Source organism: Anas acuta, chromosome 16 (genome assembly GCF_963932015.1).
Source record: "Anas acuta chromosome 16, bAnaAcu1.1, whole genome shotgun sequence".
Taxonomy (NCBI): Eukaryota; Metazoa; Chordata; class Aves; order Anseriformes; family Anatidae; genus Anas; species Anas acuta.
Window position 1 is genome coordinate 6,459,281 of NC_088994.1, and position 23,806 is coordinate 6,483,086.

Genomic DNA, 23,806 nt, shown 5'->3' on the forward strand with positions numbered 1-23,806 from the left:
GCTCAGACCTTTGTGTGTGTTCCTGGAAATATAAAGTAAATCAGGAAATCAAGTGGAAAATCCAGGAGGTTATTATTAAAAATCCACATCTCAATTATCGTTACAATAAACCTTACACCAGAGGTCATTTACATTCATGGCAATTAGGGAGGAAGGTTATGGGTGGAGAATGAGGGTATATCAGCTAAAGAAGAATTTTACTGCAGACAACCTGTGCCTGACACTGCTGCCTACAATGACCTGGCTGGGCTGGGCTGTGCTCAGGCCTGTGGCCACGCTCAGCTGCGAGCAATCCCCCTGCAGCCACCCACCCTCTGCAGCTGCCCCCAGCTCCCCTGGGGCTCCCCAGCCTCTCCTTGCCCTTTCCGTGGGGAGGAAGGGTGGTATATAAAGGAGCTAAGGACACACCAGCAGTTGGTTTGCTTGGCGAGGAGCTGAAGGAAGGAGGGATCTCTGGGACAGGTGCTGTGCTTGGTGCTTGTTTTGCCTTTGTGGTGTGTTGGGCCCTTCTCCCTGTCTGTAAGGTAGAGAAAAATAGGGTGAGGATATCTAAGTATGACTTAATGGTCTTGTCAGTCAGTTCCTCTCTCTTTCGAGCTTGTTCTAAGCTTTCTGGGGTCAAAGAAGAAAACCTCCAAGTTTGAGGGCCCACTGGGATCAGAGCTCTGGGGGAGAGCTGGGAGCTCTGGTTTTAGCGTGGCCCTTCCTTGAGTTCCTGCAGATTGTGCTGGTGGCAGCTCCTCTCAACCTCTAGTGGGAGAGTGGAGGAAAATAAAAACCTGGGAGCCACAACTCAATTCAGTAAATAGTGGATCCCTTCCATGGGCTGTGACCTCTGTTTTGGCTTTTGGTGAGCTGTGCCTTATACTCAAAGCTGGCCGTAAAAGGTTAATGAGTTTCTAGCTGTGATTACAAGCATGTTAGGACATAAGGAGCAAGTGGATGTGCATGTTTAAAAGTACATCTAGAAGTAAATGAGGTGGTTATAACCCATGTGTTAGTAGTTTAGATTTCTGATGATGCATTGAGAAGTTTTAAGTAACTTTGTGTTTTTGAGCTGCTGATGAACTCTGTTGATGTGTCTGGTGCCTGAGCAAAGTTTTGTGCTGGCTTCTCGCAGTAATGAACCCCTGAAAATTTTAGTCTGGTGCTTTCCTTCAGGGGGAAGTGGGAAGGAGAGGAGACAGTACCTCTGAAAGAAGAGGGCAAACAGCACCACAGGATGAGGCTAATACCCTGAAGGAAATCACTGTAATGGTGAAACCACATTTTCTTGCCACCTGGTCACAGAGCAGCTTAAAGACTTCCAGCAACTTCACCTTCGGGATGTCAGTGTTATTTACTGGATGTGTCTACTTAATTTGTTGCTATATTTACACTTACAGTAGAGGCTAAAATCCTGTGTCACTGCATTTTTAAGTGGAGTCTATTTTTATCTGTGGAGGAAGGGAAGAATTTTGACATTTACTGGAAGCTGTGGGGTTCTCATCGTTCTGAAAAAAATGAATAAATATCCAGGAGTAAATCTCTCACCTACTTACTGTCACTTTTTGAATTTCACCTGCAGTGTCCAGTCAATCCATTAGGCTAAATTTAGGCCAGCAAATATATATATGTGTGTGTGTATATATATATATATATATGGTTAGGTCATGATTCTTTATTGGCTTCCTATTTTAAACAGCCCTTTAATCTCAGCTGTTAATATGAGCATATTTGTTCTGGTTTCCCATTTACCTGGGACTGAACGCATAAGAATCTCTACAAGAGCTGGTGCAAAGTGCAAGTAGCAGTATTATTTTTATAAATTGAGGAAGAAAAAGTCCCTTTTGCAGGGTAGTTCTTCTGTCTAGTGCATTCCAGGGCCCTTTCAGGTGTTATAGTAAGCACTGGAAATAGCAGAGTTGGGCTCAAGTCTGAACTGAACCTTGATTGTGTCCTTAGAGAAATCCTGCTGTGTTTTATTTGTTAGCAGACATGGGAAGTTTTGTCAAGTCCTTGAGACTGGATGCTAAGAGTAGCACAGAACCTGTTAAACCTTGGCTGTGCATGGAGAGGCAGTGCCTAAAATCACCAGTATTGGCTCAAAGGATTCTATTGGGGTCTTAGTCCTCTACTTCAAAAATCCCGTGGAAAAGAGAAATTCTCAAGATTTGGAAGGATGGATGGAATGAGAGTCCTGTTATATTGCATCACTTCTGCTTTCCTTTAACAGGGGAAATAGTACTTCTTCACACAAATGTGGATTTGAGCCCTTGGCTGTAAGGGACGTGCTGGGGCTCCTTGCTGCTGGCGGCCTCTGGAAATGAGGGGTGAGATGAGCAGCTGGGGAGGGAAAGGAAGGGACTTTGTCCTGTGAGGGCTGAGAAGATGCTAAAGCTCTGAAAGTCAGTGGGGATTTGAGTGAAGTGTGAAACTCCCTCCTTGCTGTGTGTAGGTCCCTGCCCTGCATGCACACATGTGAGTGTAATGTGCTGTGGAAAATCCCATGTCTGCTGCAGATGCTGCATGCTTTGAGTCCTTAAGCCCCATGTTATTCCGTTTTCAAGGCCCCCCTCCCCAAATGGCTGTGGGAGCTTCTAGGGAAAAATCAAGCTGTCTGCACACAGAGGCTTGGCCTCTCTCCACAGTGCCAGCAGGTGAAGCTCCCTTGTGCTCTCTGTGTTTCCCCAGCCTTGCTGTCCTCACCAGCACCCTCTCCTGCTCCTGGACCAGAGGGACCTGGGTCCTGCGGGTGCAGGCTGGCTCCTGTGCACCCGCCAGCAGCTGGGGTGGCGAGTGTGGGCTTCGCAGAGGGATAGTATGCAGATGACAGCTTTTGTCTCTGTTTACTGGAGTGCATCTTGTAACCAGATTCCTCCCCGGTGCACATCCCCCTTCCCGCCCCCCTGCTTGCAGCCCCTCTGGATTGGGCTCCTTTACTAAAAATTGGTTGGGAATGAAGGCGGGGGGAGAAACTTTATTAGTGTTATACATTATTTTCCTCCTCTCCGTTCTCCCCCCCTTCTCTTCCTGCATGATGAATTGCCTGGTACTGAGATGGTAGCTCCAGCCCAGGCACTTAGCAATCTCCTCCTGGTCCCTTGCACAGACAGATGGGACGGCCCATGTCTTGACCGTGATTGATTAGCTGGAGAAAGCCTGTTGAGTGGAGTTCCATGAAGATTGATGCTTTCTCCTTCTAACAGCATTTCCAAAAAGTTTCTATTACATTTTGATTATGTTTATAGAATCTCACTGGTCTCCAGGAAGATTCAATCTTCTCTTCCCCCTCTCCCCTCTGTGCAGTGTGTGTAACTTCCCTCCTGTGCATATGCTGTTCATCCATCTCTTACTGTTATTCCTTCAGGGGTACCCCCAGAGGTCTCTTAGGACAGTTCCCTCCTTGTGTCCCCGCTGTCCCCCCAGCAAAGGCACCTCCTTGGCAGTTGTTGCAGCCTCTTGTAGAGGCCACAGGTAAAGCAGGAGTTCCCCAGCACTGCCCATGTCTGCCCATGTGTGGCCTACAAAAGCTATGCAGCAGGAGGGAGGAGTGCTTTCTGTGGCAGCCTGGTGGAGAAGCAGATCATGGAACCACCAGTGGTGTGGTATCTGGATGAGGAATCACTGCATGAGGCTGTGTCTCCTACCTACCCACCAATATCTGCTTCGCCCAGCCTGGACTCTGTAGCTGGAGGCTCAGTTCAGCCACTTGAATCTAGGTTGGGATGGGCAAGTTCTTAAAAGCTACAGGGCCTTTGGAGCCTGAGGACTGGCATGTTTCTCATGGAGGGAGCCAGGAAGATGAACTATTTTGGCATCCCAAGTCACCCTGTTGCAGCTGGGTGGGGGGAGACAGCAGAGCACGTCCCTGCGCCGGCTGCTTTTCAGCATCACTATAGGAAGAGGTTTCTTCACCAGGCCGGACACCCTAGAACAGAGGTGGAAAGCACACAAAGAAAAGCAAACAGGCCATGTCTGGTCTTCTGATCACTCTGCATGGACCTTCCTGCTTTAAAGCTCAGTGCTCTTGGGGAGCCATGCAGGATGCAGCAAAAAGGCTGGTGTGGATGGCATGCATGTGTGCTGGTGGGAAGAGGCAGCAAGGGAGGCTTCAGTCCTGCACAGAGCAGTCTGTCTGGGGTTGCCCATCTAGGCAGGCTAATATATTTTTCAGTAGCTCCATAAAATGTGTAGATGTGATTCATAAATAACTCTGGTATGGTGCTGAAAGGTGTGCTCAGCGCTGCACAGAAGTAAAGATAAAGTCGGTCTGACATCAGATAAATCAATTCTAAAAGGCTGGGCTCTCCGAAGTATTAGGAAGCTTCTCAGTTGGTTCCTTATTGTAGCAAGTTACATTTCACAATACTAAGAAGCTGGCTTTCCTCTCCTTCCCACCTTATTTAATTGAGAGATGGTCTCTTTTGTAGAACAAAAGTCAAAGGCAGCCACCTTTTCTTCCACCACTGTGTCCTTCCTGGGAAGTGGAGCCACCCCAGTGGATGCCCAGGAGCTGTATGCCCACATCCACCCCAACAGTGGGGGCGATCCCACCACGGGGCTGTGCACATCTGTGTGGGCTGAGCATGGTGCAGGAATGGGGATCTGCTCGTGGCTGTCCGCCTGCTGCTCTCCCTTCCATCCGTATCTGAGAGATCACGGCTCTGTCCCCAGACTTGGGGCTTGATGGGTGGGTTAAAGGCCTTCCTGTGAGGCTGTAACCACCTTCACCTAGCAGGGGCTGCCTTTCCCGAAGGCAGTGCCCCAAGGTGGGTAATGCAGGGCACAGCTGCTACAAGTCGTAAATACAGGCAGGGGGCATGAAGCCGGTGTGCAGGGTGGGCTGACTTCCCCACCAACCACCTCAGGAGCCCATCAGGAGGGAGCAGATGCTCCTGTTAGACCTGCGAGGGAGGGATGCAGGGGGCAGCTGCTGCCACCCATTGGGTGTGGGGTTTTCTGGTGGTCAGGAGCACTTGTGCATCTCATCTGCCAGCTGGTGGATAAATATCCCAGTGGAGTCTCTCCCTGATGGATGTGGGTGCTTTTCAGCTGCAGCCACCCATTTGCCTGGCCTTGTGCTGCTCTGAGCACCACTGTTGGATGTGGCCACCCTGGGTCAGGTTCCCCACAGTGGCAGAGCACACAGTGACATGTCAGCAGGGCTTAGGAAGCCTGGTGGGCATCTCATAGCTCCTGGTTCCTCTGCAGGTGTCTCTGGGGTCTTGCTCTTCTAGGGGAAAGGCTTTGCCAGCCTGCTGGGCTGCCTGGTGTGGCCCTGCATCACTGGGTGGGCACAGAAGTGCACAGCTCATCCTGCTGGTGGGAATGGCTGATACCAAACTGCTAGGTTCTGCTTCAATTTTTTTGTGCCTCTTGTGTAAAATCCAGCTGGGCAGGAAGCCATGGCTCGTGTGGCAGTTACAAATGCAGGCGGGAGAGGCGTGTGCGTGGGTTCCCCCTCCCTGGGCAAGAGATGCCGTGGCACCCTGTGACACAGCCCTACAAGCTCCCAAGGGGACTCCCCCACCCCAGTTGCCTTGCCTTCCTGCCCCTGCCATCCCAGGCTATTTTTTAAAATACGGGCCCCATTTTTTATTTCTGCATTTATTACAAATGCAAATTACAGATGAAAGCATCAACTACACAAACCATTACTCAGAGGAGCATCTTTCCAACTGCTGGACTTGGACTGAACAGCTTGTGGTTAATTTGCTATATAATCACTGCCTGCAACAGGAAAGCAAGTGCTTCAACTGTGCTAATATTATGAAAGGGGAAGTTAACCATAGAGATAAATTCTGAGGAGCTGCAGCTGGGATGAAAGAGGGAAATAAATGTAGCTGGAGTCCAGGCTTCGTGCTTGCAAAAGTAGCCGCTTGGATATTTAAAGGGATAAAAGATAAGAGTTCAGGTTAAATGTGGTTTTGAAGTTGCTTTTAGCCTGCGTATTTCTCCCCCAGAAGCAGAGGATCCCTGCAGCTCCCATTGACCTGAGATCCGCGCAGTGCCCTGGCCTGCAGGCAGGCACAGAGATGTAATGAGCTCCACGCTGCCCTGATTGCTGGGTGGCTTCCCAGGGCAGCTGCTCCCAGAGACGGGCGCAGGTCCTGTGCGACAGAGATGAGTGCATGGCAATTGAGCTGGCAAGCGTTTGCTGCAGGAGGTTCTCTCCCATCGCTTGGCTGCAGTTTGGCCTCTTGCACAAAAGCCAGGGAAGCAGTTTTCCAGGGTTGTTATACGAAGTGTGCCCCCGTTGTATGGTGCTGCAGGGAGGGGTCCGTGGTATCTCCTCAAACAGCCACTGGTACTCAACAGGTTCACTTACCCCAGACAGAAGAAAGGCTGAGTGTATAAGGACAAAATGTTGCTCTGGGCTGAAAGCATTGCTGATTTGTAGTACTGCTCTGTGCCCCTTGAATGTGCAGACCTCACCAGGGCTGGCTTAAGAGCTGTGCATGAGACTGAAATAACCTGTAGACCTTCCCAAGGGACCAACCCTCCTTGCCCTGCCATTCCTGTGCCTCCAAATGTACAGCAGTATAACACTCATGCTCTGTTGCAAAGTGCTCTAGGGATTAAAAAAGGTTCCTGAAGATTATCTCTTGAGATAAATCTAAAGTTTTGTCTAACGCTTTTCTCTGGAGGCTTCTGAGAGGCAACAGCTTCTAGATGAGCAGAGATAGGGGATGTGCAGAGGAGAGTGAATCAGCTCAAGATAATGGGTGAGCTGGTTCTTATGAAGCAAGAAAGCTCCAGCTCCAGGAGCTCTGCAGATTTGCATCCACCTCAGCCCCTTCTCTGACTCTGCAATGTTTGCTTTGGGTTGCTTCTCACTTTGGTTCCCAGGCCTGGGGCGAAATCCTGGGTTGGGGAGAGGACACGAAATGCCAGAGGAGGTTTTCTTCCTGGGAGAAGCTGGCCTGTCCTCTGAGCAGGGGGCTGAGGTTATTCCCATGGTCTGGTGCTGGGGCAGTTGAGGCATTCCCTGCAGCAGACCCCAAAAACAGGGGCCCTGGAGGTGCTCTCAGACTCTGCTTTAGCCCCACCACTGTGAGTAAATTGTGCTGACAGTGCAACCCCTTGGTGCTGGAAGAGCCCGTCCCTGCCATTAATTTGGCTAAGCAGCACCAGCAGAAAGTGCCACCAAGTTTCTCAGTGCTGGGAATTGGCTTCCACGGGATGTTCAGGCTGCCAGGGCATATAAGCCGAGCACACAGTTCGGTGCAGGTAGTCCCATTCCCTGGGGATATAAATGGCTGTAACAGGGCTCTTTGCTTCAGGCTTTTCCAGAGCTGGTTTGATTCTTGGACCTTAAACTCAGGGGAAGTGTTCATTGGGCTTTTTCTTTATAAACCCACAGCATTTTGCCCTGTTTTGAGGTACGAGCATTTCTTTCTCCGAGCTGATTGAAAGCTGCTGGGTAAAAGCATTCCCCTTGTCCCCTGCTCATTCGCTATGAGACAGCCCTAACTCGCAGCGCTGACAACTGCAGCTCCACGAGTTAATCATCGACCAGGCAGGATGGAGATGCCCAGGTGCATATGTAAAGAACAGCAGGGCTGGAGGCCCTGCGTGGGCAGGCAGCGGGAGGCAGCCGCTGTTTGGGGAAAGGGGGGAGAGAGAAAGCGCGGGTGGCTGGACAATGGCGGGGCTGTTGCGTCAGTGCTGGCCTTGCAGTTTGCCTCCGCAGTCAAAACAGATGAGCCACGAAGCTCTGTGCCCCGTCAGGCGAGGATGCTAGGAGGGCACATCTCACGGGGCAGCGTGTGTTACCTGCTGGGTTTGGGTTGTGCCAGCTGCAAACTGCTGGAGCAAAAATTGGGGATACAAAGTGCGAGAAGCTGCTCTGGGTTCCTCTGCCCAAAAGCTAAATGCGTCAGAGTGAACTCACAATAAGTGATTTAGAGAATAATCAATAACATTAAAATCACCTGGCAAGGAAAAGATCCTGCATTTTTAATGCATTTTCTAGATATTATTAAATAATATATCACAGGCAAACTCCTGAGTGATGAATTTGGCAGCTGCTTGCTGGAGGTGATAAATCCAGGTACTATCCTTCTCCTGCTCCCCTTCTGAGGAGGGGGTTGGCACCGCTGAAAAATGTCTCCTTGCTTTTGGAAAATGGTTGGTGGGTAGACCCTGAAGATGTTTGGATGCCAGAGGCACACCTTGCAGGTGTTACAGGACTTTGGGGTCACGCAGATCTGCAGGTCCATGCACTAATCTGCAACGAGGGGCACCAAGACTTCCTATGGGATGTCTGGTGCTGCTTGCTCAAGGTGCTCTGGGGAGGCTCAGCTGCCTCTCGGGGGCAGCGAGGCTGTCTGAGACACAGAGGAAGCTGGAAGTGTGGGCCTGGGCATGGGACCACCGGCATGGTGGGGCTCTGAGCATGTTCTGGTGGCAGGGGAGCAGGATGGGGTCCTGGTGCTCTGTGAGTGCTGGCTTTTGGTGTTACGGTGACAAGGGGTGAGCTGAGACCTCGATCTCCCTAAGCACATGGGCTCAGCTGACATACACTTCCCCCTGCATGAGCAGAGGAATGGGAGGTTTTAAAAATGATCGTTCCCAAGCTGTCTCCCCAGAAGCCAGCCTGGCATCACCAGAGAGGCAGCCCTCTGACAAGCCAGCCTGGCAGCGAGGGGAGAGGAAAGGCATTTGTCTAGTTACTCACTTCTATCTAGTTACACTTCGCCTCTCACAGAACAGCCTTTGAACATAACATTCAGCAGTGAGTTACAATTTTGTGGCTTTGTTTTAAAGCGAAGGCAATTTTTCTAGCCTGGAGATGTAACTGATCTTTTACCTTTGGTTGGGGTGTTTGTTAAAGGAAAGATAAAACACGCTGTCCATTGATCTGTCTTAACCCTGAGTTTTACTGTTGGCGAGGAGGGCAGGATGAGCTGTCAGAGCAATGCTGCTATCCCAGCGAGCACAGCACTTCTCCCTGGCACCACGCTGCTCCTGCCAAGCAATCCTCGTGGGATTTCAGCGAGACCAGCCCAGCTCCTCAACCACAGTGTCAGGCTGGGAGGCTTTCGAGTGCAAGGAGAAAAATGCATGGGAGAAAAGCCCAGAAATGATCATTGAAGTGATTCCTCCTGCCTCAGGGAGTCCCCAAACTGCAGAGGTTGGCTGGAGGGATCTTTAACTTCATGGTGTTCAGAGCTACTCCTGCTCAGTGCTGTTGGCGATGAGGTGCTGGTGGCATGGTGATCGGTGTAAGCTGCTCTCATGTCCTCTTACAAGCACTGCTGTTTGGAACCAATAACCAAAATGTGAATTATCATGAGCGGTGTCTAGCCTTTCTCTGAGCCTACCAAATATTTTTGTTCAGTTTTTGAGTGGACGTGTTAACAGAGCATGTTTTTTGGTAGATGCTTGTGTTTGAAATCTGAATGGCAAGCTTGCTTAACCTTCATTGTGAGGGCTCTCTGCAGTCCAGCTCCCTTTTCCAGCACATCTGGGAAGGAGTTGGTGAAACAGTAGAGATGCTGGCAGAGGTGAGGTGGAAGCTGTGCTGTTTTTAAAGGAAGATAAAAATGCAAACAAGGAGAGAAAACTTGCTTTTCCTCCATTTGCTTAACAGAGGAATCCGTGACTGTCCCATGAGCGTGTCCTGGTGCAGCCCAGCCACTGCTGTTCTACTGAGGAATTTTCCTATTGTGCTCTTAACAGATTGCTTTGAAATATCCACCAAATGACTCATGATATCATCAGTATCCAGTATCTTACCTGAATAACGATTCACCACTGCACCACCCAGCCCTGTCCTGATCTGACAGCTGATCTAAAGCACCCTGGGTACACAGGCAGCAAAAGCCCAAGACCCATTTCAGTTTTTGCACTTGAGGGTACCACAGATTTTTTTTAAGTAACTGCAGTGATGTTACTGGGCTCCTAAATCTTAGGACTAGGGTTTACTGTCCATTTTAATGTTTTTAGTAGCCTTGCATTTTCAATTTCTTGGTGTTTTTTTTTTCATAGTAAATCTGACACCAAAATCAGACTGCATTGCAATGACAAATTCAAGTGTTGAGTACGGTGTGAATAACCTCTTCCTGCAGAAGGACAATGCCACTGAGCCATCATATAGAGCAAACTGAAATAGCTGAGGATGGTTTCTGAAGTGGGCTGGCTGGAGCCATTTGTGTCAGAGCAGAGTCAGGGATATGCCTCCAGCTGGATGTGACCTTCACTAACACAATGTCTTAACACTGCTCAAGGAGGCTGTAGTTAAGTGTGGCCAGGCTTTCGCTGGATGCTACAGGGTTTTGTCTGTCTGAGCACTGGGGTGGGAGGGAGCAGAGTGTGGAGCCTGGGGTTGGACCCTTCTCATCCAGCAGCGTAGTCACAGCTGCATTCTGCAAAACCACAGTGCTGCAGCCCTCCTCTTGCATGCAGCCTCTGCAGCTACCTCTGTTGATAGGCTGCATGCTCCTAAGACTTGCACCAGTCTCCCAGCCATGTGTGTGGAACAAGCCTCATTTCCTCTGGTCCCTGGATTGCACAGAGCTCTGTGCTCTGCACCAGGAGCCTGGTGTTCAGCTCTGAAACAAACCTATGGGTAGAGCCACACTGGAGACTCTGGAAACCAGTTAAATTTCTTTGGTGTCGAGTTTTAGATCACACCCAGGACTTTGCTCATAGGAAAGGGATGGCTGTTGATGGCTCTAGGACCAGGAGTTCCTAACGAGAACCACTCTCCTGTGCTGGGACTACCCTGAAAGTTGCTTCCTACGTGGTCGCCTTGGTTCTCCAATATTTGATAGAAAAAGATGGTTAAGTGGCAGCAGCAGCTGGTGAGGGAGCAGATGGTACCACCTGCATCATCAGATGGTTTATCACATTCTTTTTTATCCCACAAAGAGCGTCTGGAAAGCAGAGGAGAGCGTGGGAGCTGGTGTGGGTTGTGAAGGTGTGAAAAATCGCAGGTAGCAGCACCGCTTCCCCGCCGGGCTGCTGTTTGGCTCAGCACCGGGCTCAGACGGTGCTGGTGGGGAGGTCTGGGCACAGCCGTGTCTGGGTCTGCTCTTGGAGGCATAAGGCCCTGGTGCAGCCTGGGGACTGGGGGTCAAAGGATTCCTGACAAGCTTCCAGGGAAGTTCAGCTGAGGTTTTGGATGGCAAGCAAGTCCCCAAATTCACCTTGGTTGTGACCAGCCTGGACTCTACCTCCTAACCATATCTCAAAGGAATTTTAATTAGAGGCCTGTGATTAACCTTTCTTTGGTTTGGTCATGTATGAGTTCTGGGTTTCAGGTTTTCTGGGCCAGCCTGAGTTTCACCTTCTTGCAAGCTACGCGAAGCAATAGGCTGTAGGTACAGAGGAGGAGGAAGGTTTATGCTTCTCAGCCTGCGTGCTGCACGAGCCCAAGGAGTTATCCTGCACAGGACCTCTCCCATGGTCCATCAGAAACACCACGGCTAAAAGAATATTAAAGCACAATATCCCCAAACCGATGGGCTCGAGGGATGGCAGGGGCAGTGACTGCCAGGCTGCCTGCAGGAAGATGAGCCACGGGGATATTTCCTGCAGCAAATCGGACAGAGCAGTGGGCGCTGTGGCAGGCCGGTAGCTACATGGCAGTTGTCTCACTTGTTTATGGAGCAGTCAGCAAAGCCTTTCAGCGCCCCGGGTTAATGTTTGAACGGGAGGATGTCTGGGTGGGAGGCTGGCATGGGAGGGGAGCCCAGCAGTCATCAAGCCCAACAGGAAGAGGAGCGTGTAGGACTACAAAGGGGGAGGAAGCTCATTGTGTCCCAAACGAGATGGAAGATGCTGCCTGAGGAAGACAGCTAGCTGGTGATTAATTAGAGGCACGCTTTGAATGCCGCACGTGGTTGAGCATTAACAGGGGCTCTGTTGTGCAGTCTTCTTACGGGGTGGTTTCATTGTCTGGCTGGTGTGGAGCAGAGGATTTGGTCACTTCCATAAGTTTTGTGAAAATATGTGGGGATTTCGCCTTCAAGAATATAAGGAAAGGAAAAATTACAAAAGGTGAAAAGTCACCTATGAATTCTGATCAGAAGATTTAAAAAAAAAAAAAAAAAAACATGTAGGGGTTTCTTTAGGGGCAAAGGAGGAAGCTCCTGTTCCTGAGTGCTCTGCTAGCTCCATCCCATCAGCTTGCTCTCTGGGTTCCTGAGCCCAGCCTCAAGGGCTGTGCCTGTGCGGTGTGCATTGTATTCCAGGCATGTCCGTGGGCCCCTGGCTCTGTATTAGTGTTTATAGGAAGTCAATGAGATGGAACTCAATAGAGAAAAGGAAGACTTAAGAGTCACTGGAAGACAAATGTGAAGGCCTGGCACTCAATAACTTTACTGAATCATATCTTTTTGTTGCTGTGTGGTTCTGGGTAGTAGGAGTACAAGAAAGGAAAACAGGTCTGTTTCAACAGGCTGTTCACCTTTGCCTTCAGAGAATGGGGGGTGTTTTATTTCTCTTAAAAAAAAAAAAAAAATCAAGCAAAGGATGGATATGAAGTCAAGCAACACCAGGAACTGGGAAGGTGTCAATGGAGATGACACGTGGGGTGCCACCAGTTCTCCCCCTGCACAGTTGGGCCAGGCTGCAGGGAAATTTTGCCTGAATGGTTTGGGCACCCCCCTTGAACACATAAAGTTAGTGGGTACAGGTCAGGCACAGGTTGGGCAGCTTCTGCTGGGCACGATGCAGGCTGGCCTTCTAATTGAACCCCTGAGGTTTGCCATATAAGTAATAAGTGCAGGTGAAACAAAAAAGTGCAGAGCAAGATGCTCAGGGAGAGATGCATCTGGGATGGATTTTAGGAGGTGGCAGGAGTGCTTGAGCACAGCCCTTCTGAACTTTCAAGGAATTTTACTGAAACTTTTGTCTCCAGTTTATGGAAATGTGAAATGGCAATACTAAAAAGCTTCTTCATTAATTGATAAATATAATTAAGGAAGGGCATCACATTAGTATTAATTTATATGGCTAATTAACTGAAGTCATTAATGTATATTAATGCATAGTCTTGCTATAACCCTGGGTATTTTCTCTTCCTGAACAGTACATTTTTGTACACTGTTGCACCATGGATTAAACAAACACTTTTAAGCAATAAAAAATGTAAATTGGAACTGAATAGATGCAAGACAGAACTGATGGTGGGCGGGACTCTAATTCAGTTGCATTCCCTTCTCTTTTCCACTAAACAGCCTTTGCAACGCGGGTTTAACACCTCTGGGACAGGTTCTGATGAAGTAGATCTGGATTAACTCCCCAGGTCAGACACTGGATTTATGAGTGCCTGTGTTTGGATTCAGGGTCCTTGTTCTGTACACAGCATTCTCATCCTGTAGTCATGTGTGTGTGTACCTCTGCTCTATCCTGTTGTCACCAGTGTGACAAGCTGCTGTTTCCTAAGCACGGTTATTTTCAGGCTGCAAAGTGTCACTCTTACACCAGGACCGTGTGTCAACGGCATAAAAGCTGGTTGTGCATTTCCTTCACCCTTGCTATGGACAGCAGAGAATGGAGAAGGCAGGTTGTCCCAGGAAGATTGCCAAGAGATGTCCCCAGAGATGGTTTAGGGACACGTGGATGTAATGGCACCATGGTACGGGGGGAACAACAGAGCATGTGGCTCCTGCATGAGGATCTGGCCTGTCCCGTGCTCACGGGAGGGAGGGCATCTCTCTTCTCTCTGGTACAGCAGCCTGCTCCCTTGGAGCGTGTGAGCTCTCCTGCCTCTTGTAGAGGCTTTGAAGAAAAACTCTCTGTGCTTAGGGAAAGCCCAGACTGCAGCAGTGAGTGCTCACCCACCAGCTTCCTCCCATGCAGGCTGTGGCAGTGGCAGCTTGCCATCAAATTCCCAGACCCAGAAAAGTCTCAGCTGCATTGCTTCTGGCTGCAGCCCAGCTCCAGTGCCGCCTTTCCCCTGGGGCTTGCAGGCTCTCGTGGGCTTGTGGCCAGGACAGGACCAGTCCCATAAGGAGTGGGACTTGCTAAATTCTGCCTTTCATACAAAATCTAGCTGCAGGTCTGAGTGAGGCTGGATTCAGATGGACGTGGCTAAAGCCCCAGGGCATGAGGACATGTCCCATGTGCACACGGAGGCTCTAAGGCCAGCCCTGAGCTGTTGCTACAAGCCCTAGGCCTGTGTCTCAGTGGTCCAAAGGGAACCTCTCTGCACATACACACTGTTAAGTGCTGAGCTGGTACTAATTACGGTTCTGCTAATTGCTCTAAACTCCACTGTCTTGCTGCCTTCCATAGCTAATGCTTGGCGGTGGCTCTTGCTGAAGTGGAGGACTTCTTGGAAGCTTGATAAAATCTGCAGGGAGACACCTGCCAATCTTCATACATAACATCTTTATTTTAATTTATTGGCAGCACTTGGAGAAATTGGCTTCTCTGCAGCATCAGTTGGACTTCATTAAAATAATAAGAGAGCTAAGTTAGTAAAAACAAACCTGGCCAGTTGGCAACCTCACTTTTGTCAGGTCTGATCAATGCCGAAAGATTTAGTCCATCTACAGTAATAAAGTCCCATGATCCTGTGGTTAAAATGTCTTTTTCCCCTGCTAGCTGGTGCAATTCATTAATTATATGACATTTCCACAATGATTTCTCCAGAAGGCCCTGGATGCCAAGGTTTACATTACATTTTCAATTACAAAGATATCCATATGGTGACTCTGCAGTATGTACAACTGCCTAACACGCATCCAAGCCCTACTGCAATGCTCACGACGTGCTGGTAAATCATTTTCTGGGTACAGGGCTCCAGCCTGGTTCCCTCACCAGCTGTGTGGTGGTGTGCCCTGCAGGAGGGAGTGCTGGGGCTGAAGTGCAAGTCCTTGTGTCCTTTTTGGACCACCGAATTTCTTTAGCCTCTTGGGCTGTGAGGACGAGTTTAACAGTCTGATAGGGGTCTGGGAAATCAGCAGTGTTACAGGTGGGGTTTTAGGCCCAAACACAAATGGCATTGTCCCAGGCATGGATGTCCCAGAGGAGCTAGTGAAGGGTCAGAGCCCATCTCCCCGTGTTCCCGTTGCCTTGTCCTGATGTTCCTGCAGCAGGATCAGCTTTGCAGACACCCAGTGAGGGGAAAAGCTGCAGTGGGTATGGAGCTGGGGATGAGGGGGGATCCTGTGCTACAAGACTGGCCACAGCAGTGCTGCTTAATGTCAGGCTTCATCCCACCTCCACGGGATCAATTGCTGTTGTAGCAGCTGCTTAACTCGCCACTGGGATCACAGTTGCAATGCAAGCACTGCTTGGTCTGAGGAGCTGCCCTGATTTGGATGGACTCCTTGGAGAAAACCCTGTAAAGAGTTCTCAGGTGGCTTGCAGCAGTCTGGCACTTTGCTTCACCTGCTTTTGATGCTCAGTTCTCCGCAGCAGCTCCCACCTGCCTTGCGCATCACGGTGACACCAGGCTGGCAGGGGACGTGTCCGTGGCTGGTGCAGGACTTCCCGCTGTCAGGAGCCGGGGCTGTTTGCACAGTTGCACTCAGATCAGCCCTGCGGTGCCGGTAACCTTAGAGCAGTAAACCAGTGGCATATATATAGTTGAACAATTATATGTATTGTGACTAAATTTCCCCCTGAAGATCTCATTCACGATGTTAGAGTGAAAGGATCATAAAATGAATTAATAGCTGATTCACTGTATAATTTCCTAGTTCAATATACTTTAGTGTACCAGCTAAATGAGCCATACACAGCATTCAGCTCGGCCAGTTAACAGCTTTATCATTGAGATCTCAGGCTTAGAAATAAAAGCAATTCTTCTGAAGTAATTGCGTCTAATTAAAAGAAACATTTAAAAAGTGTAACCAAAAGGAATTCATTTCAAATGGAAAATTAATGCTGAAAAATAGCCCTGAGCTCTCTTGTCTTTGCTAATAGCTAAGCATTCTCAGAATAATTAAACTGTTTTGAAATGTTGATACCTTCCCTGTTAGAAATGATTGCCATGGCCCCAACACATGAGCAAGCCCTCGGTGTGGCCCTGGTCCACAAAGGTGTGGGGGCATTGGGCAGGCAGTGGAGATGAGGGGCAAGGAGAGTCCCCATCCCTGTGCCTTTCACCCTGCCGTGGAGCAGGGTGTTTGTAAGTCTTGAAGAAGCAGGACAGCCCAGCGAGAGCTGAGCTCGGTCTGGCAGGGATTGCGAGGCTCTCACGTGCTTGTAAATGGGGAGCAGACGGGCTGTGAGAGCACTGCCCCGTGCAGCGCCTTGTGCTTCCCTCCACCTTCCTTATGGTAAGGCTGGAAAGCAGCCGCTCCCCAGCCTGCTGCATGCAGAGAGGCAGCTCTGGCTGCCCTGCCTCGCAGCCGGGATGGAGAGAGCCTCTTACAGAGTGTGAGCACAGCACCTGCACAGGGGATGTCCTCTGAGTGATGGCAGCTCTGGCCCAGAGGGCAGAAATCGTACGGTGTCAGGTCTGGGTGGTGATTTTCTTTGCCTTCCATCTGTGCAAGAACTGAATTTCCCGTTTGCTGCCTGGTCAGTGCTTTCTTGCTGCTTCAGTGGGGAAAAAAAAAAAAAAAAAGGAAAGGGCAACTCATCCTGGGAGCTGGGGCCTGGCCTGGGAGATGCTGCTGAAGCACAGCAGCACGAAACCAAGCTGGCTGTATGTGAGGCTGGAAGGATGGGTCCCCCCGATAAAAGCAGAGGAATTTACTGAAAATACCTCTCAGTTTAAAATGTATGCACTCCACCATAATTGCGCAGTTGTGCCCAACTCAGCTAGATGAAGAGCAGAGAGGCATTGCCAGGTGGAGCCTTCCTGCTGGGGTGGGCAGCGTGTCTCACCCCACATCTCAGTGGTATTTATTGCCCTGCTTGCTGCTTTTCTGTTGTTTTGCTGAAGCAAGTTCTCTGATAATAGCCTGGATCCAGCGGCATGAGGAACCACGGGGTTGGGGTGGCAGGGATGTACCGTGGCTGTTGTGCTTCTTGGTGTGCATCGGGCAGCTGGGTGCCACCAGCACAAGGGGCTTGCAGCTGTGGGCACGGCCACAACAGGTCATCTGCAGTCAGCAAGGTGCTGTCAATAATTGCCAAACTCCTCCCAAAAATCACTCTCCTTGGACAAGTGATTGAAGGGGAAGAAAAGCATTGAAAATGTCAGTGTCTGGGTTCAGCATTTTTGCACTAAAGCTTTTGATTCTTAAATTGAAGCAACTTCCCCTTTGGAAGCAAACACCACCAAGGTTAATCTATTTTGTGTTAAAAAGACCCAACCAAAATACTTGTGACCCAAGCGACTTGTTTTTCTGGGTGATCAGGACACAAGTGCTTTTGAGAATTCAACTTTGTACTAGTTCAGTGGGAGAGTTTGTTCTTAAATCCTTGTGGGATGGGAATGTAGTTTCTCAGGCTGCTGTAAGTGGGAAGCTTGGGGAATCTTTGGGGGTTGGTGCTTATAATTGCCAGCACCTTCTGAATTTGCTTTTATTACGTTATTTGGTAAATACGACAGAGCTGACTGTATTCCTTCCAAGAGTCAGTTTAAAAAAAAAAAATCTCCCAGCAAATTCTGTGGATGTACAATAGTGCAGAAGGTAAACAAGCATTTATAGCACAGATCCTACAAAACAACCTGTGTGCCTGCTGGCTCATCTCCCTGTCCCCAGCAGTGTGCTCTCCGAGGCGTTTCCTTGATGATCCGCTTCAAATCGTAGCAAGCCAAAGTTTTCTCCCTTTCATTCTGGAGACTGAGCAGAAGGGCAGCATCTTAAGACAGGATTGTGCCTCATATAGCATGGCTTTCTTCCACAAATCCTACCAAAAATACCCCAGTTTCTAAGGGAAGAGGGAAAACTGGCCCCTGGTCTCACAGTGGGTCAGTGAACACCCTGACCTGGCCAGCTTGCTAAAAATTCAGCCTCTATTTTCTGGATGATCCAGAACTTTCTCTTTTTTTTTTTTTTTTTTTTTTTTTAATTTCTGAGTTTCTAATTGAGCTAACATTATTAGAAGGTTTAAAAAAAAAAAAAAAAAGAAAACCTTTCCCAAATTCCCTTTGCGTTTCAGTAGCTCTTTAATATGCAAGGCAGCAAGAGATGAACTGGGTCTAATTACGAGTCCCTGGAGTAGCCAGTCAGAAAATGAATTGATGCCTTTTTCCTTATGAACAATGCATGTACCACAAATTAGAGGCGCCATCACCAGAGATTTAATTACAAAATATCATTACTTTCACACATCATTTCAGATTTGGCCTGATCAAATCAAAGTTAGGGGGGAGAAGGAAGGGGGGGGAGGCGGGCGAAGGGAAAAACTGCACCACTAGCAGGGTCATTCGTTCAGGGGTACGCGAATGCAGGAGGGAATTGGTGGTGTTGAAGCTTCCCCAAAGGCAATTCTGCGGAGGAGCAGTGGCCAGGAGGAAATCGATTCCTTTTGAGGGAGGCTGCGGGGACCCCGGGGTGGGCACAGCCAGGGGTTTGGTGGGCTTTGCCATCGCCAGGAGATGCTGCCCAAAAATTGTGTCTGTGTCTGGCTCACAGCAAACACAGCTTCAACTGCAGAGGGGGATTTTTGTCAGAGAGAAGTGTGATGAAAAGATGCTATCGGTGTTAGCAGGGCTGCCTCTGGCAACTGAAGCTGTGTATGGGAAAAACAAGGGCCTGAGTCAAGATGCGTGGAAGTGTACTTCATGCATGCGGTGTGTATGTCCCTGCATATTCCTGACAAACCTCCCCAAAAGAGAAGCTGGAGCTAGCTATTTATGCCAAAGTGCACGATGAGTTTTGTCAGGGGGAATGACCGCCAAGGGAGGCCTGGAAACTCATCTGCTGTGGTTTAAAGGTCACGGTGGCTACCAGAAAAAGGGGCTGGTGTGTGTTGGGAAGAGGGTTTGGCTCCTCTTGCTTCCCTGATCTCTATTAACCCCTGGAGAATGCAGGAGTGAGCAGCTCATGGTCTTATTTCTAGCAAGGCAGGGCCATCCCAGTGTTTGGGCATCTTTCTACATCGTGGTGTTTTTAAAGGAAATCCTGTAAACCTTCAGAGCTTCCTTCAAGCTGAGCATCCAAGGTGAGAGGTTTCTCCTTTCGGTCGTGTTCACCAGAAAGGATTCGCACAGTTTGCAGCTTGGAGTGTGCCTCTCGGCTGCAGGAAGGTTGCTGGGTTGATGGTCCTGTGCAAAAATGGCAAATCCGGAGCACGTTCAGAAGCTGGATGGCTCCAGCACTGTATTCACCCCATAGCAGGACTGGGAATACCCCAGTGAAATCAAACATCGCAGCCCTGTAGTGCCAAACGCGTCCCTGAGTGATGATTCTGCTGTATCAGACCGATACTACAGCACCAGAAATCCTCATTTTCCACCCCAAAGAGAGCAGTGAGGCTGTTTTCCTTGGAGTGACACCTGCCTGGTGCTGATTTAGAGGGCTGGCTGCCGAGCAGGGTCACTGATGCTGAGCTGAGGCCATAAAAGCAGCCAGCAGCAGGCGTGGGTGCTGAGGCAGGGAGGGCTGAACTGCTCAGCCCGGGGCTGATTTACAGCCCCGCACCCAGCCTGGGCCGGGGGCTGTGATTATTTCCCAGCCGGACGCACAAGCCAATTGCTTCAAGAAGCTAAAATGCTCTTCAAAATTTATGAGGAAAATGACGGCTTGTTGAATACATGATGTAGCGAGATGTAGTTTTACATTAACTTAAGAGGCATTTATGGGGCAATATTCATCTTCTCTGTATTATGGCAAGTATAATATGAGAGGATGCTATGTCATGGGGATATGAGACCTGACAGATTCGATGTGCACAGAGGGAGACTATGATGAAACAGAACAAGGCAGAAGGAGCCAGAGCCGCAGACTGAATGCGGATGGGAACTGGAGCTGCCACCCACATCCTCCACGTGCAGAAGCTGAAATTGCTCCGTTACCTCCGCAGAGCCACGTGGGCATCCCCCAGCCGATGTGAACTAGCCCTAAAGATCCCCTCACAGCTCAAGGCCAAGCCCAACTCAGCATGCGTGTTGCAAAGCTGCTCAGCTTTGTGTGGGTCAGCAGAGAAGTGGTTGTGGGCACCCTGTGGATCCTTGTCCAGGCAGCACCAGGGGCTTGGACCACTGCAAATGAGCTCTGGGCATGGTACAAAGAACAATTGCTTCCAATGTCTTCCTAATGGTTGGGCTGTGCCATGAGAGCGCACAGGCTGAAAAAGGTCTGCGTGGTCTTACAGAGAAGTGACAGCCTCACTTGGGGCCAGGGCAGAAGGTGTGTATAGTGCTGTTCCCCAAACACAGCTGGGTATCACAGCCCCTCCAGGAGGCAAACCCGGAGCTGCTCTTCTCTCCTGGTGTTGTGGTTTAACCCGGCCGGCAGCTACACACCACACAGCCGTTTGCTCACCCTCCCCCCTCCCTCTCTGGGATGGGGAGAGAAACAGGAAAGTGAAGCCCGTGAGTTGAGATAAAGACAGTTTATTAAGACAGAAAATAATAATAATAATAACAATAATGATGAGAATAGTACTACTAATAATAATGTGTACGAAACAAGTGATGCACAATGCAATTGCTCACCACCCGCTGACTGATGCCCAGCCTAACCCCGAGCAGCCAGGCCCCCCACCCCGGCTAGCCAACCCTCTATATCGTTCAGCATGACCCCAGATGGGATGGAATACCCCTTTGGCCACTTTGGGTCACCTGTCCTGGGTCTGTCCCCTCCCAGCTCCTGCTGCACCCCCAGCCTGCCCGCTGGCAGGACAGAGCGAGAAGCTGAAACGTCCTTGGCTTGGTGTAAGCACTGCTCTGCAACAATTAAAACATCGGGGTGTTATCAGCACTCGTCTCATCCTAAGCCAGAACACAGCACCCTACCAGCTACTAGGAGGAAAATTAACTCTGTCCTAACTGAAACCAGGACACCTGAGCATGCACATCAGGCCAAACGCTCCAGCTGCTCCAAAGCAAGCCTTCCCCATTCCCTACAGCCGTGTAAAACCATAGCTGAAGTAATTCCCAAGTGATTTCTGTCTCCTGCCTTTAGCTGCAGGTGCAATTTTGCACTTGAAACTGTTTGACCAAATTTCTATCTAATGGGAGCTGTGGATTAAAGCAGTGCCTGTGGCGTCTTGAGCTCGGGGAGGACCCTGGGACCCTTCCCAGGGGAGAACAGGGCACGGTGGGTCTTTGGGTGGCTGAATGTGACTGCACGTGGTGCAGGGAAGGCACAGCTCCCTGTCCCTGGGGATATGGGGCCAGCAGCACCTGGGCTTGCACCACATAAAGCAGTGTTGCAGCAATGTTTGTGGAGAGCCAGACCTTGCTCCTTGAGTGCTGTGAGCACCAGGTGGTGTCATTAGCAAAAATAAAACCAAAAGGTGGTGGAGCAACTCCATTGCCCTGCCTTGATACCTGGGGACAGGAGCAGCAGCGACCAAGAGCAGCGCAGGGCTGCCCGGAGGAGTCTTGGAGGTTTCCAGGAGCTGCAGCAGCCCCAGGGAGATGGGCTGAGGCTGGAGGAGAAGCCTGGAGAGGTCTTTGGCAGAGGAAAGGTTGCAGAAGCTATGCTGAAAGGCAGGAGAGCGGGATGATGTGTAACACCCATTACATCGAAGAGAAATTAAAGGGATTGATTGATATCAATTATCAGGTGCAATTTGTTGCTGCACAATTGACATGTTAATCACCTCCCTGCTGCATTTCAGCATGGCAAGATTTTTTGACCAATTTGAAAGGTTTACAGCAACAATATGATGCTGATTTATCTCCCCTTAATAAAAAAGTGATCAACTGAAACCTGCATCCATCATTCTGTTTATCACTCATGGTGATTTATTAACTAATTATACTTACAGTGGGTCTTTTTCTATAAGTATGGATAACAGAGTGATGCAGTGTCAGTGCAAGTCATAAATAATGCCACAGTACAGTATGTTTAATACTCGCTCCTAGGACCAGCCTGTAACGAGATCCCTTGATTAAGGCAAGCAAACAGCTTCGTTTGTCGGATTTCAGGATGGATCCTAACATTGCACGCTGAGGAAAGAAGTCCATTTCTCACGTTTCCAGCACTGGATGTTGCACAAATGGCCTGACCGTGTGATTCAGATCAGGTAAAAATGCTCCTGGCTCGGCTGGTTTTTGTGAGCATTTGCAAACCCTCACCAGACCTCATTGCACCCCAACGCTGGATTGTGGCTTGGTGTTTCAGAGTGTGTTCTACAGAGCAAGAACAACCCAAATGCAAGAAAAGGGAGTTCACTGGATAATAAAACAGCAGTAAGGAGCTGATAAATATCAGGGGGAGAGCAGAGGACGGACTGACTTTTAAGTAACAAGGTACTAAGCCCCCATATCTGATATTTCAGTTTCATTTACTGAAAACACTTTTTACATCTGCAGGCTATAGTTGCTGGCTAACACAGATTCTGAGGATTTCTGCCTCGACAAAGATGTGGGCAGTGCCCTTGCCCTGCGCAGGAGGATGAAGTGGCTCTGTCAAACAGCTCTACCTGGTGAGCGTGTCCTCCCAAGGAGCAAACTCCTCGAATGACACACAAGGCAGCTCTGTGCCGTGTTTCCAGACTGCACAGCTGAGATGTCAGTGCGATCCTCCTTCCCTCCAGAGATACTACAAAGTGTTTCACCGAGGTGATGGCATTACCGGAGCAGTGCAGGGAGAGGCTGGGCGTTTTGGGGTCCTTTCCTAAGAAATCCCACAGAGCCCACTGACACTGTGGGATCTGAGTTGCAGATCAATACAGGGCACCAAGCACACAGTGCTGCTCAGCTCTAATGGCACTTTTCTTTTCCTAAAATCAACTGGAAAAAAATTTGGGTACTTTCCCCAGCATTTTTGTCTTAAACCAGAAGCACCCTCTAAATTTCTCTCCTTGATGCTTGCCTATAAGTGCATGTGTAGAAGATGTTTGTTCCCCTTCTGATCTTTTACTGAAAATACAGTCTTTCTTAAAATTTATCCCATTATCCTAAAGGTTTCTTCTCCTCTTCATCTACCCCTGGATGGTCCATGGTGAATATTCTGGGTCTGAACTCCCTTGGCCTTGTTTTACATAGGTACTTTTGGCATTGATGTTCTCTGTGCTAAGAAGCACGTGTAAATGTAACAAACTGGCCATTTCCCGTCACCCTGGGACCCTGCTCCCAGCCCTGCCAGTGACTCACTCTGGACTTATCTCTCTTTGCTTTGTACTCTGAAAATATCAGATGTAGCACATATATTCTTTGGGAGAGAGCACCTTATTTTGTCTGGACATCTGTGAGATCTCGAACAAAGCTTCTGTTGTTGTTTTACTTGATTTTTTTTTCTCCACCCCAGTACTATCCAGCTGCGTGGGGAGCACAGCTCCCTTGCCCGGTGAAATGCAGCCCCCTCTGGCACCGAGCAGGTCCCAGCAGCAGCACATTGCCACATCGCAGCGTGTTGCAGGAGGCCGGGCATCGCTGCTGCCCTGTCCTGGGTCAGGACCGTGGAGGGAGGGGGAATGTAGGTGGCTGGCGTGTGATTAATGCTTTAACAGCAGCATCTCTTACCAAGAAAGAACACTCAGAACAGCAGTGAATAACGAATTTATTGCACAAGTAGTAGCTCAAATGCAAGGCAGAAATGATGAAAAAAATCCTTGTTTGGGAATGTTTTGGCATGGTTTATCAGCACCAGTGCTGCTGTGCAAGGCGTGCAGCTATGGAGATGCTGCAAAAATTACCTCCTCCTGGGGGAACAAACAGCGACAGAGCCATAATTTATAGGGGGCAGGCAGTGCTCAATAATTAGGGCATCATTTACACTGAGCAGGCTTGGGGCAGGACAAGAGAGAGACAATTTGGGTTGTTCTCCTCCTTCCCCGGCTCTTGGAGTGG

At 49.4% G+C, this 23,806-nt stretch overlaps 1 long non-coding RNA gene across 1 annotated transcript; it reads left to right on the top strand.

Moving 5' to 3' along the window:
* The first annotated feature begins 368 nt into the window (after positions 1-368).
* Positions 369-23,383, top strand: LOC137865439 (uncharacterized). The gene is made up of 3 exons (XR_011101896.1): positions 369-462; positions 21,878-22,038; positions 22,328-23,383. It is a non-coding gene; the product is annotated as an uncharacterized lncRNA (long non-coding RNA).
* Positions 23,384-23,806: the final 423 nt, after the last annotated feature.